General features: G+C 36.6%; 1 protein-coding gene across 1 annotated transcript in view; it reads right to left on the minus strand.

The window, feature by feature from the left end:
• Positions 1 to 12,197, minus strand: part of ADGRD1 (adhesion G protein-coupled receptor D1) — a 168,117-nt gene that overhangs the window by 111,294 nt on the left and 44,626 nt on the right. The gene's annotated exons all lie outside the window — the stretch shown is intronic.

A 12,197-nucleotide genomic window follows, 5' to 3' on the forward strand; every position in this document is an offset into this window, starting at 1 on the left:
CTCTCGGATTGCAGACCTGCATCTCACTGCAGTCTGTATCCTCTTTAAAGCCGTGGCCCCCAGTTACACATCTACATCAGCCTGAGGCTTTACAGCCATCCTCATAGGCCCTCTCCCACCGGTCTTTTAGTTGCTGCCACAGATGCACTGTGCTGGAAGGTGCTTCCACCACTGAGACAGTTGGCAGAAGGTAGAACATGCATACAGATTTGATAAGACGCTGAAAGAAGATGGTATACCTAAAATGTTATGTTAACGATGGACACATCAGTTAGTAGTGTAATATTTTTCCCTACCAAACTAATGCGTTAATGAATATAAGTAATGTAATATACATAAAATGGAGAGCCTAGGCATAATAAAGTACAAACAGAATATGTTTTAGAACAGTTCTTCTTTTATCAGCAATAAATATTCATCCTGTAGTAAGCTTTAAATAACAATCGGTAGTTACATTCAGGCTTGTTTCGATTTAAAATGTATTTGTATGCTTTATATCACATAAACAATTTTAAAAAGGCTACATTTCCGTATATATTTAATTAATGATTTTGCCACCCAGTTGTGATTGAATGTATTTTATAACAGCGCACTGTGCGAGGGTAAAATAGAGTCATTGTCACATACACACATAACTTTATGGGGTAAGCAGAGAATATTAAAACTGAAAATAATGGTCTTGGCTTTACAAATTAGTATTACTTTATCATATCTGAACATTTCACTGTCACTGTGTGAATTTGGAATTCTATTCTAATAATAACTCACGCCTCTAACTAAAATACACAATATATTACATTAGCGTTATAACTAAACTACACATTTTTAAATTGAATATATGTGTTTTTGTCATCTTCTAAAAAAGAATGACTGAACTGTATGCTAATATTGGCATTTACAGAGTTGCTAGTAGTGCTAAAGTTAAGAAGTACATTATATTACTTTTGAAATATCTTGAAAGCAAATGGATTCCTGGTAGAAACTCTGGGTTTATCCCCCTGGACTGAAATGTGCCAATGTACATTGCAGGGCACCACAGAGTTAATTATTTGTTAACAATGCACTTGCATCGCCTTCCACTTCTTTAAGCAGATGTGATGTCAGAGCCGAGTGAGGCCTCCAATGCTGCCCCAGAAGCCAAGAGTCCTAGTTACAGCTCTGGGATTGCAGACCTGCATCTCATTGCAGTCTGTATCCTCTTTAAAGCCGTGGCCCCCAGTTACACATCTACATCAGCCCGAGGCTTTACAGCCATCCTCATAGGCCCTCTCCCACCGGTCTTTTATTTGCTGCCACAGATGCACCATGCTCGGAGGTGCACCACTGAGACAGTTGGCAGAAGGTAGAACATGCATACAAATTTGATTAGACACTGAAAGAAGATGGTATACCTAAAATGTTATGTTAACGATGGACACATCAGTTAGTAGTGTAATATTTTTCCCTACCAAACTAATGCGTTAATGAATATAAGTAATGTAATATACATAAAATGGAGAGCCTAGGCATAATAAAGTACAAACAGAATATGTTTTATAACAGTTCTTCTTTTATCAGCAATAAATATTCATCCTGTAGTAAGTTTTAAATAACAATCGGTAGTTACATTCAGGCTTGTTTCGATTTAAAATGTATTTGTATGCTTTATATCACATAAACAATTTTAAAAAGGCTACATTTCCGTATATATTTAATTAATGATTTTGCCACCCAGTTGTGATTGAATGTATTTTATAACAGCGCACTGTGCGAGGGTAAAATAGAGTCATTGTCACATACACACATAACTTTATGGGGTAAGCAGAGAATATTAAAACTGAAAATAATGGTCTTGGCTTTACAAATTAGTATTACTTTATCATATCTGAACATTTCACTGTCACTGTGTGAATTTGGAATTCTATTCTAATAATAACTCACGCCTCTAACTAAAATACACAATATATTACATTAGCGTTATAACTAAACTACACATTTTTAAATTGAATATATGTGTTTTTGTCATCTTCTAAAAAAGAATGACTGAACTGTATGCTAATATTGGCATTTACAGAGTTGCTAGTAGTGCTAAAGTTAAGAAGTGTCCTGCACAAAAAGGCTTCCCTTTTAATCCCAGTTGTACAATTTTCATGCCAGGCTTTTTTTTTCCATCTTCTTTCACATCCTTTAAATCATTATAAACCAATTTGTGGAGCCAGTTAATATCATTTTTGTCTAAATTGTTCTTTATAATATGGATTTTTGTAGTAAGGATTAATGACTTTTGTAAAGAGCAGTTTAGGAGAACATTCCTCTGCTAATTTATGGATACAGCCTGAAATATCCAAAAATATATATAAAAAAAAAAAGAAAGAAAAACACCCCAAACTTTCAATAAGGAAATAATTACAATACCTGGGAACTCCCAGGGTTTGACCCTGATTCTCTTAGATTTCAAACTAATCTCAGGGGTAATGAGCAAATTCTCGATGTCAAACAGTCTGGGGCTTACTCTTTCATATTCTATTCTGATTTAATGATGTCAGATCATCCCAGCTGGTGCTTTTCTCACTTGTATATAACAGCTCTAATCCCTACTTGCATAATTCAGAGTATCTTTACTTTCTGATAAGTAATGGTTTTCATAAGAGTCATTATTCTAATAATTTCATTGCTACCACTAGAGAGCTTCTATAGTAGAATATTTCTAATGGGCTATTAAAGGTTTAATTTTTAACAGTCTCAGGGAAAGATCTTTACAAAGCTCCAAAGTCTTTTAGTCTAGAATAATCGGAATGACCCATGGCTCCAAATTCTCTGATACTTAAGAAACTAGTAACCCTTCTGGAGCTGTCCATCAATTTGTTCCTTTTGTACAGTAATATCCCATAGTTTAGGATTTCCAAGACTCACACTTACCCCTGAATCTGCTATTTGGAAGAACCAGTTTGGTGTTAGACCTGGGGGACACAAGCTTTTAAGAATCATGCATTACAGCAATGGATCCACCAAACCCCACCTACACTAACCATTTTACTTGTTTCATATGGATTGGGTCGACACAACACTTCATAAAGAACAATATGCCACAACAAAATTTTCTAAATATGGGAAACAGATATATTCTTTGGACACTGCCATTAAAACAAAACTTAAACCCTTAATGACAAGACTTCTACTTGTTACTTGTACACTTTAGGACAAAGGCTGTTTTGACATTTTTGCAGTGTTGTTATTTAGCTGTAGTTTTCTTCTTTTTCATTTAATGCGCTCACACATATTATATATTGTTTTTTCAGGACAAGCAGGGCTTTCTTCAGATACCATTATTTTTTCAATAACTCTATCTTACTATATATACAATATACTGGAAGGTCATTGGAAGCACAGCTGCTCACCTATCATTTAACTTTATTTTCGGCTGCACATTAAGCAAACTAACCCATTTGTAACAATATAACATGATTGTATCAAGCTAAGAATTTATGGGATCACCAAGCTGTTCAGGCAATGCAAATCCCACCTTTATGATTTTCTTCCTAAAATTGCCTTTACTCTAGATTACCCAATCATAGGAAACTTGATCTGCTGATGAAATCGTAAAAGGTGCTATAGAATGCCATGATACATATAATGTTTAAGATAATATCGAAAAATCTCAACTATCCTCAGTTTGTTGACACCTGCGCAAAGACTAGGGCACACATCAATTTTCTAAACCTCTTTGAGTTAACAGGGAGTACAACTTACTTCACATGCAGACCTGGTTAAGCTGGTGCTTGGAACGGCACTGTTTTGGCCAAAGCCAGAAATTACATACTGTACCCACATCAAACTATGCTGTTACTTGAATCCAAATTTTATACATAAGGAATATATTATAGGTTATAGTACAACAAACAAAGAGCGGAATCATAAAGTCATCAGTAATTAAAAACGGGTGGGAAAGCCTTTTTATACTTTTCTATCCAAAAGAACTGTTGGAATGATTAATAGGATTCCTTTAACTAATTCACTTTCAGGGAAATGGACAAACAATCAAGAAAACTACATGGAATTGGGGAACAGGTGCTTGTGAAAATAAAATAATTTCCGAAAATAACACAAGATTATAAAATAGCTTGACAATTTATATTTTAAAAATAAATGAAATGTTAAAAAGTACAGTAGTGCCCCAAAAAGTGTCCTTTGCTAAATTAATTATATGCATATATTCTTTGCTTGAATAGCTGGTGCCTGTGGTTTACTTTTTTCAGACCTAAATCACAACAATATACGCACTAGATTAAGGGTAGTTGCTGCTTAAAAGGGCATTTTACTGTCCCTGGCAGCCCTTGTATCTGCTCTCATCCATGGTCCAATGATTTGTGACATGGATTGGCTGCTTGAGGCAGCCAATCCGTGGCATGAAAGCACTGTTAAAATCAATAGTAATACATTCTACGCATGTGCACAGGGGTCTCAACAGCTTAAGTTGCCTGGTGTTCAGTATGCCAAACACATGTCCTGCATGGAAAGTAGCTTGGGGTGGCATAGAGGCAAATGTATTTTACATTTTTTCATTGTAACTTTTTTTGTATTAATTGTAAATACAGTTTAGAGTCCTGAAGTATTACAGTTTATATATATATATATATAAATACAACTGAAATACAATGATCTGTAACAATTGTGTTTATTACTTGAAGCTTTGTAAACATGTTGTTTATTATGAAGGACATAAAGTATATACTTGGGTATTCACATCTAATCATAGGCTAAAACAACATCCCGGAGATAGTATGGAAATACCACTCTTCATTAGAAAATGGTGCTCTGCCAGTATATGTAATTTTGTTTGTTATTTCCAACTTTAATATTTAGCTATAAATGTTCTTTAGAAGGAAACAATGGTTTGGAGTGAGTTTTCCATTAAAACCAACCTTAGCTACTACAGGGTTAGATTATTTTTAAATATTTTCACATTGTGCCTTGGGCAAAGTGCTAATACAATATGACTAGTCTAAGCTTTTTAACATTTAAATTGTACTTTAAATACATTTAAATACAGCAATGCTTTTTTTTTCTTCTTTGTTTTTACATATACAGTATGTATATTATTCTGAAAGTTGTCTAAGGGAATTTGAGATTTTTTTGGGATGAAGAAGCTATTTGGACGCCAATATGAGGCAGGCTTCCAGCAGCAAGAGTCCACAGATATTTTTACAAAGTGCAGCTAAAGTTAAAACATACCCCCAAATGATCACTTCTTCTCTCAATTTAGATTGCCTAATTTCTTAAACCTTTCTAACAAATGCGTATTTATTGCTTCCCTGCCTTTTCAAATTACCGTGCAGGTTCATCAGGTAGTTATCCTGTACTTCCAACAGTTGGGTTCCATGCACATAAAGTGAACAGCCAGAAGAAAAATGACTAGATATGAAAATGTTACTGAATTCTTACTATTAATGGGATACATCAAGGAAACAATTGTAGCCCTGTGCTTCCTAGCCCTGAGGCTGCATCTATATCACCATATTTAAAAGCAAAATCTTTATATTGTGGTAATATTTGTATTATTTCATGACTGTTGAGCTGGGATGAAACATTTGTTGCCCTAAGCTTGATTAATCTTTGAATGAATTGTTAAATACACTTGCAAAGCCCACAGACCTTATGTATGATATGTACCTGGGTTTTCTAAAATGGCTCAAACTTGTGAAGAATATCATTGGGAAACATTTCACAACATTGCTACTTTTAGTGCAGGGCTGCCACCAGAAATTTTGGGACCAATTACAAACCTAAAGACCCATCCCACCTCATGCTCCTCTCGCTTTCCGGTTCAATGCTCCTCCCCCAGTACTATCCCATGCCCCTCCCACTTCCCACCTCATGCCCCAATGTCCAGAAAAGAACCACTAGATCCCAGAGCCCACAGGGGTCCAGAAATAGCAGGCTATGAGGGCCTACTGCTGGGAAGTGAGCCAAGAGTACTCAGTCCTGGGTAGCAGGCTGTGTGGGGTCCATGACATATCAGGAAGGGTGGCTCCTATGCTGGCCTGGGCCCCATACAAGAGTTACTTGCTGCTCCCCACTGATGACTCACCTTATGAATTTGATTAATCTTTTAGTATGCAAAATATGATAATAAATTGTGAACAATTATACGCCTGATTACATGCACCAAACTAAGAAAAATATCCCCACAAATATACACCCCACTAAAAAATTGAATTGTTTTACCCCTAAGAGTAAGCTCCTCTAACCCACCACCACCAGCAATTACCAATAACCCCAAACTCCAAAAAAAAAACTCCCTTCCTTGAATTCACATTCAAAGTGAGGCAGGGACAGAGTAAGTCTGAAAACAGTGATTGTTGTGATTATGAACATGGTGATCACAGTGATCCCATGGCCAGGGGTATAGCTAGTGACTCCTATGGAACTTCCTTGGGTTGCAACACAGTCCCTTGCATAAGTAACACCAGCAGTAGCGCATTCACTTAAAAGCATGACAACACAGGATGTCATTATGGATGCAAAGGGGTTAAACATCATCATTTCTAGTTCATGCTTACCCCTGCATTATTCTAATAAACATCAAGCCTGTGAACTCCTTGTAACAGAACAAAAGTCGTTTTTTTCCAGCAAGTAATCATATTGTTATTATTCAGGACACAATTTGGCATTTCTGTAGGGATTATAGTACATATGGCATTTCGAAAAGGCAATATTTGTATATCTTTTCAATCCTAGGAAAGTTCAGCAAGGTTTAAAAGTTTATGTAACAGCCAGGCGTTCCTAGGTGTCCGTACTATCTATCCTATATTCCCTGAAGCCATGCAATTTGTTTCTATGATTATCATGTATTTGTGAAATATATATGATTATAATGTATCCATGAAAAAGTTGCACATTATTGTAGAAAAGCCAGTTCACATTTTCAAAAGTTAAAGTAACAACGTTCATGTGTAGGGTCGGCACCAACAAAAACTGGAAGACTAGGCAACTCCCAAGAGCACCAAGGGCGTCCACCATAAGGTTAATTTATACGTAAGAAAACAAGTGCATACAGCAAAGAAGTGCCAGTGTCATAATTTGCCCCGGTTCTTATGTGACCTATGATGACTGGATAGAAGTGGAGGACTGTTGCTAAGACAGACCCCAGCCTAGTTCTCCACCTTCGGGAAACATATGTCCAGGCAAGTATCCTTACCTAGCTAAAGTTGGAAGGAAAGAGGCATTTTTGACAGCTTGGGCCCACCTCAGGTTTATCTCCACATGATGAGCCAGTCCAAACTGATACAGAAAGACACTGTTATTATCATGATTATTATCTGATGACAGAACTGTCAGGAAACAAGGAAAAATAAGAAACAGCAAGATACATTTTATAAGTGTCAGCATCTCCTATAGATTATTAATCATTTCGCAGAGCTGGAGTTCACACTGGACCACCCAGCTCTAAGAAATTGTTAAGAATGTATACCAGGTACTGCCACTCATAAAATGCATTTATTAGTTCTTTTTCCTGCTTTTCTGAAAGCTCATCCATCAGATAGTAAACATGACAATAACGGTGTCTGTCTAGTTAAATAAATTACCCTGTCTCGGTCTTATTAAAAGAAGTTAATAAGCACAGATCCCTTACATTACTTCAATAAAGATTTAGCTGAAAACAAGCTTCTGTCATAGAAATGCCATTTTCCATGCTAGGCAATATTATGCTTCCAACACGCATGAATGATTTGAAACATGGGACAAAATAATTGACTTATCTGATAAAAAAAAGTGTATAAAAGGAAGTAGCTGGCAGTGTATTTGTAGCAGGTCCAGACAGGCCAATTGGCACAATCGGCAAATACCCAGAAAGCCAGTGCCCGATAGCACCTTCCAAGTACTTTTATTATTGTTCAAAAGGCCAATCCAATGGTTTAGCCTATGGCAGCCTGCTGGATGCAAATAATCAAATGCTACAATAGCATAAGACTGTTGCATGTAGCCATATATTCAGAATGTTGCTGCACCCATGTTATTTCTGGGTTTAATGTACCAGGGCCAATTTTATTCCGGCTTATAGCAATGTCGGATATGTGATTTATCTATGCAGGTTCATCATTTCTGACGCCATCGCTCCGTTTCGTGATGATATTGGCTTCCCATGTACTACTTTGGTTTCTATTTTATCTTTTATTTTGAGTTCATATCTATCATTACTTTACAGCCAAAGCTCTTCAATAATTGCCCCTGTATGTTACTGTGCTTTGTAAGTCAAAAGGCTCACTTACAGTTGCAGAAAGAAGTACGTGAACCCTTTGGAATTACCTAGATTTCTGCATATATTGGTCATCAAATTTGATCTGATCTTCTAACAATAGACAAACACGGTCTGCTTCAACTCATAACACTACAACAAAGTTTTCATGTCTTTATTGACTTCTCCAAAAGCTAATTGGAGTCAGGGGTTAGTTAACTTGAAGTCCAATCAATGGAATGAGATTGGGGCTGTTGGACAAGCAACAATTTTTTTGTAGCTATTCAGAAGAAGCATTACCTAATGTGAACCATGCCTTAAACCAAAGAGATCTCTGAAGATCTAAGATTAGGCACAGTACATTGACAACAACACCTTACCCCAATTGTAAAGTATGGTGGAGGAGGGCATCATGGCTTGGGGCTGCTGTGCTGCCTCAGGGCCTGGGCAGTTTGATATAGTAAAAATTAAATTCACAAGTTAATCTAGACATTTTGCAGAAGAATTTAAGGCCATCTGTCCTCCTATTGAAGCTCAACAGATGTTAGGTAATGCAACAAGACAACGACTCTAAGAACACAAGTAAATCAACGGAATTATTTCCACAGAGAAAATGAGGAATGGCCTAGTCAGAGTTCTAAACCAAGCCTGATTGACATGATGATGTACCAAGAGGGTGATTATTAGTTGAAGCAGTCTGTGTTAGTCTATTGTTGATAATTAGATCAAATTTAATGACCACCATATGCATAAAAGGGGTAATTCTAAAGGGTTCATGTAAATCTACTCTATATTATTTATATTGTATACATTATCTACAGAACAGAAATCAAAATTCAATCTAAATTCAAGGAGCATGGAAACAAACCCACACACAGTAAAAGGTATGCAACCTTGTGTTTTTAGAATTTTTTAGAATTTTTTTTAGAGAGAGCGCCCACGTCCCAAAATTGTGTGTGTAACCAGTGGCGTACCTAGCAGGGGCCCGGGTGCCACTCATCAGGGGGGTGCCACCAGGCCAGCACCCCTCCAGAGACGGACAGTAATGTCCACCGTTAGAGGATCTCCCTCTAACCGGCTTAATGACAATCAAGGGAACGGGAGGTCTGTTAATGCAGACCTCCGATCCTGCTCCCTTGCGATGTGCGCGGCCTTCCGCATTCACTGCACCAGAAGGACAGAAGAGCCAAGAGGGAGAATGAAGAGGAGGAGGAAAAGTGACAGTGACAGAGGAAAGGTAGGAAAACATTCAGCGAGAGTGCATTAGTAAGTGTGTGAGAGTGATGGGTGTTATGTTGTAGTTTATGCTGAATGTTTGTGAATGAATGTGTGTGTGATAGCATGGATGTGTAAGTGGGAGGGGGGATAGCTGTAATCATGTTCCTATTATCCCCAGGTTCCAGCATGTACTGGCTGCCTGGGCCTGATAGGAGTGTGATTGCTGTTAGCAATTCTATATATATTTATATATATATATATATATATATATATATATATATATAATATTGTAGTTGTTTTTTTTTTTTTGGTGTGTTACTTACTTTTGATAAAAGTATGGTTAACACACCAAAATTGGACAGAAAAATTAAATAACAATATTAATATATATATATATATATATATATATATATGGCTCTTATATAATGATACCAGTTATGTTGTACCCCTGTCAATGTTTGCCTAACGATAGAAGCTATGCAGTTTTAAAGTGTGTGTGCCACATACAGGATCTGCCCCAGGTGCCAAATACTCTAGGTACGGCCCTGTTTTTCCTAATAATAATAATAATCCTTTATGTTTCCCGGAGCCTCCACTCGTGATTCGCTCATAATTTACTTATGCAGTGAGAATGTCACCTTTAAAATAGATCATGGAAGTGATGGAGTCAAAAGGGGTGGAAATATATAGCTCCACCCCCTTGCAATGTGAATTTTTTCAGCTCCACCAACTTCGCTTTATATGGACTGTGACAGAGCAAAATGGACATTAGGAGAGAGGCTCGTCTGTCAGACAGGCTGACATTACAGTAAGTAATATCGTTCTGTAACTAATACTATATTATCACACTATAATGTAGTGTTATTAACCAAGAGCGAGTTGTACCAAAAATATAGAATAACAATTTAAATGTAACATTTGAGGAAGCATATTGTGCGCACAAAATTTTGGCTCTGGGAAAATTTTTGCACAAGAGAAATTTTCTGCGCACACAACCTACGAAAAATTAGAGGGAACATTGGCCTCAAGATAATAGAAGGGTGTAATACCCATAAAGGGTAAGAAACGAAACAAAAGCATTAGGCAAATTACCAGCAAGGGTTTAATGACATGTCTCCAATTCACATATCATTCTTTTCTTGGAAAGCTTACTGTTTCACAGATCAGCAGGAGCCATTATCTATAAACCGTCAGATTAAAGGGATAACCTTTGAAGATCATTCACATTCATTCCTGGCATAGACTTTTGAATTACTGTTTCTGGATTGTGTTCTGATTTATGCTTTAAAATTTTAATTAGTGCAGACCAATTAATTACATGGCCAGGCTGACCTTCTTGTCAACTTAATAGTACTGGTTGGTCACCTGTGAATATAAAAAGGGAAACTTGCATGCCAGTCATGTTTCAAGTGGTAATAAGGAAAGAAGACGATGTAGGAGAGGGGCTGGCAGAAGTACCAAGAGTAAAAATTCATACCTTTTTATTGGACCAATATAGAAAAAAAATGTTAAGTATTTTTCTAAGTAAAAAGATTATTTGACTTTACATTTTTTCTATGTTAGCCAAATAAAATGTTTAAGCATTGAGTAAACACACCAAAAATCCAAAATAAGCAGTAGTCAAAGGTAATTTTGCTATTTACAGAACACTCTACTTTAAGTATTGCAGCATTAAGTAAATACATATTGAAGTCCACTTTACAAGGACTCATTATTGTTTCGCTATTGAAGTTAGAAATCACTCCAAAGTTGTCTAGAATACATAGGGTTGGCTGCTTTTTCTCCTATTGATTTTAATGAGAGCTCTACAGCATATTTGCAAAAGGTATACATAACACTCCCTGTTTTCAGTAGAAACTGACTGGCAGGATGGAAAATGAGACATAAGTCTTATTTTCTAACTTCAGGGACTAAATAAAACATTCACCGATTTCAATAAAATGCACTGGCATCCATGCAAAGAGGACTCCAATAACCAGTAGTGCGTGTTGACGCATCACTCAAACTGTTCTATGCATAGACATCCAAAGCAGAGTCATAAGTGGCACATCGGGACACAGGAGCAAAAGCATCTGGACACATGATTTGGCACTTTTAAGAAAATACTGAGCAGGTCGCAGACCATATAAGAATTTTCAGGTTCCTTTATAAGCCCTTGCAGCAGAAAAGACGTCTATGTCTTAGGGTCTCCTTTTCTATCCAGCTCCATTTAAACTTCAATGTATTGGCCACCATCACACTGATATCAGTTTAAAAATTGCAAGTCTGACCAAATGCAGCCTTATTTCATGGCTTTTTTTTCCAAATAAACTACTCATACTAAAAAAGACATGTATATTATTTGCACATATATACACAATTTATATCTCAGTACATCCATCCAGCGTGCAGTGAGGGCTTGGCAAACATCTTTGCTGAGTACAACATAATATCAACATGATAAAATCAGGATATAAAGTGTTACTGGAAAGAGGGATAGGAATTAACTATGACAGTTTTTATTTGCGTTTCTGGAAATATTATGCCACAAAAAAATGCAGTTGTGGTTTAAAGGCCAACTACACTAGACAGAAAAAAGAAAACATGATATAATGTTTAGTTATAATTTATTGTGAGCGTATTATTCTGTGTTAAATTAAAGTTATATTCACTTTAAAAGTAACCTAAAAATGGGCACATCGCAGTCGCCTCTCTGTGAGTGAAATCATCAAATTAACAGTTCTCCCAAATCCTAAATGCAGACAGTCTGTTCAAATCCAGTATT

Source organism: Spea bombifrons, chromosome 1 (genome assembly GCF_027358695.1).
Source record: "Spea bombifrons isolate aSpeBom1 chromosome 1, aSpeBom1.2.pri, whole genome shotgun sequence".
NCBI lineage: Eukaryota > Metazoa > Chordata > Amphibia > Anura > Pelobatidae > Spea > Spea bombifrons.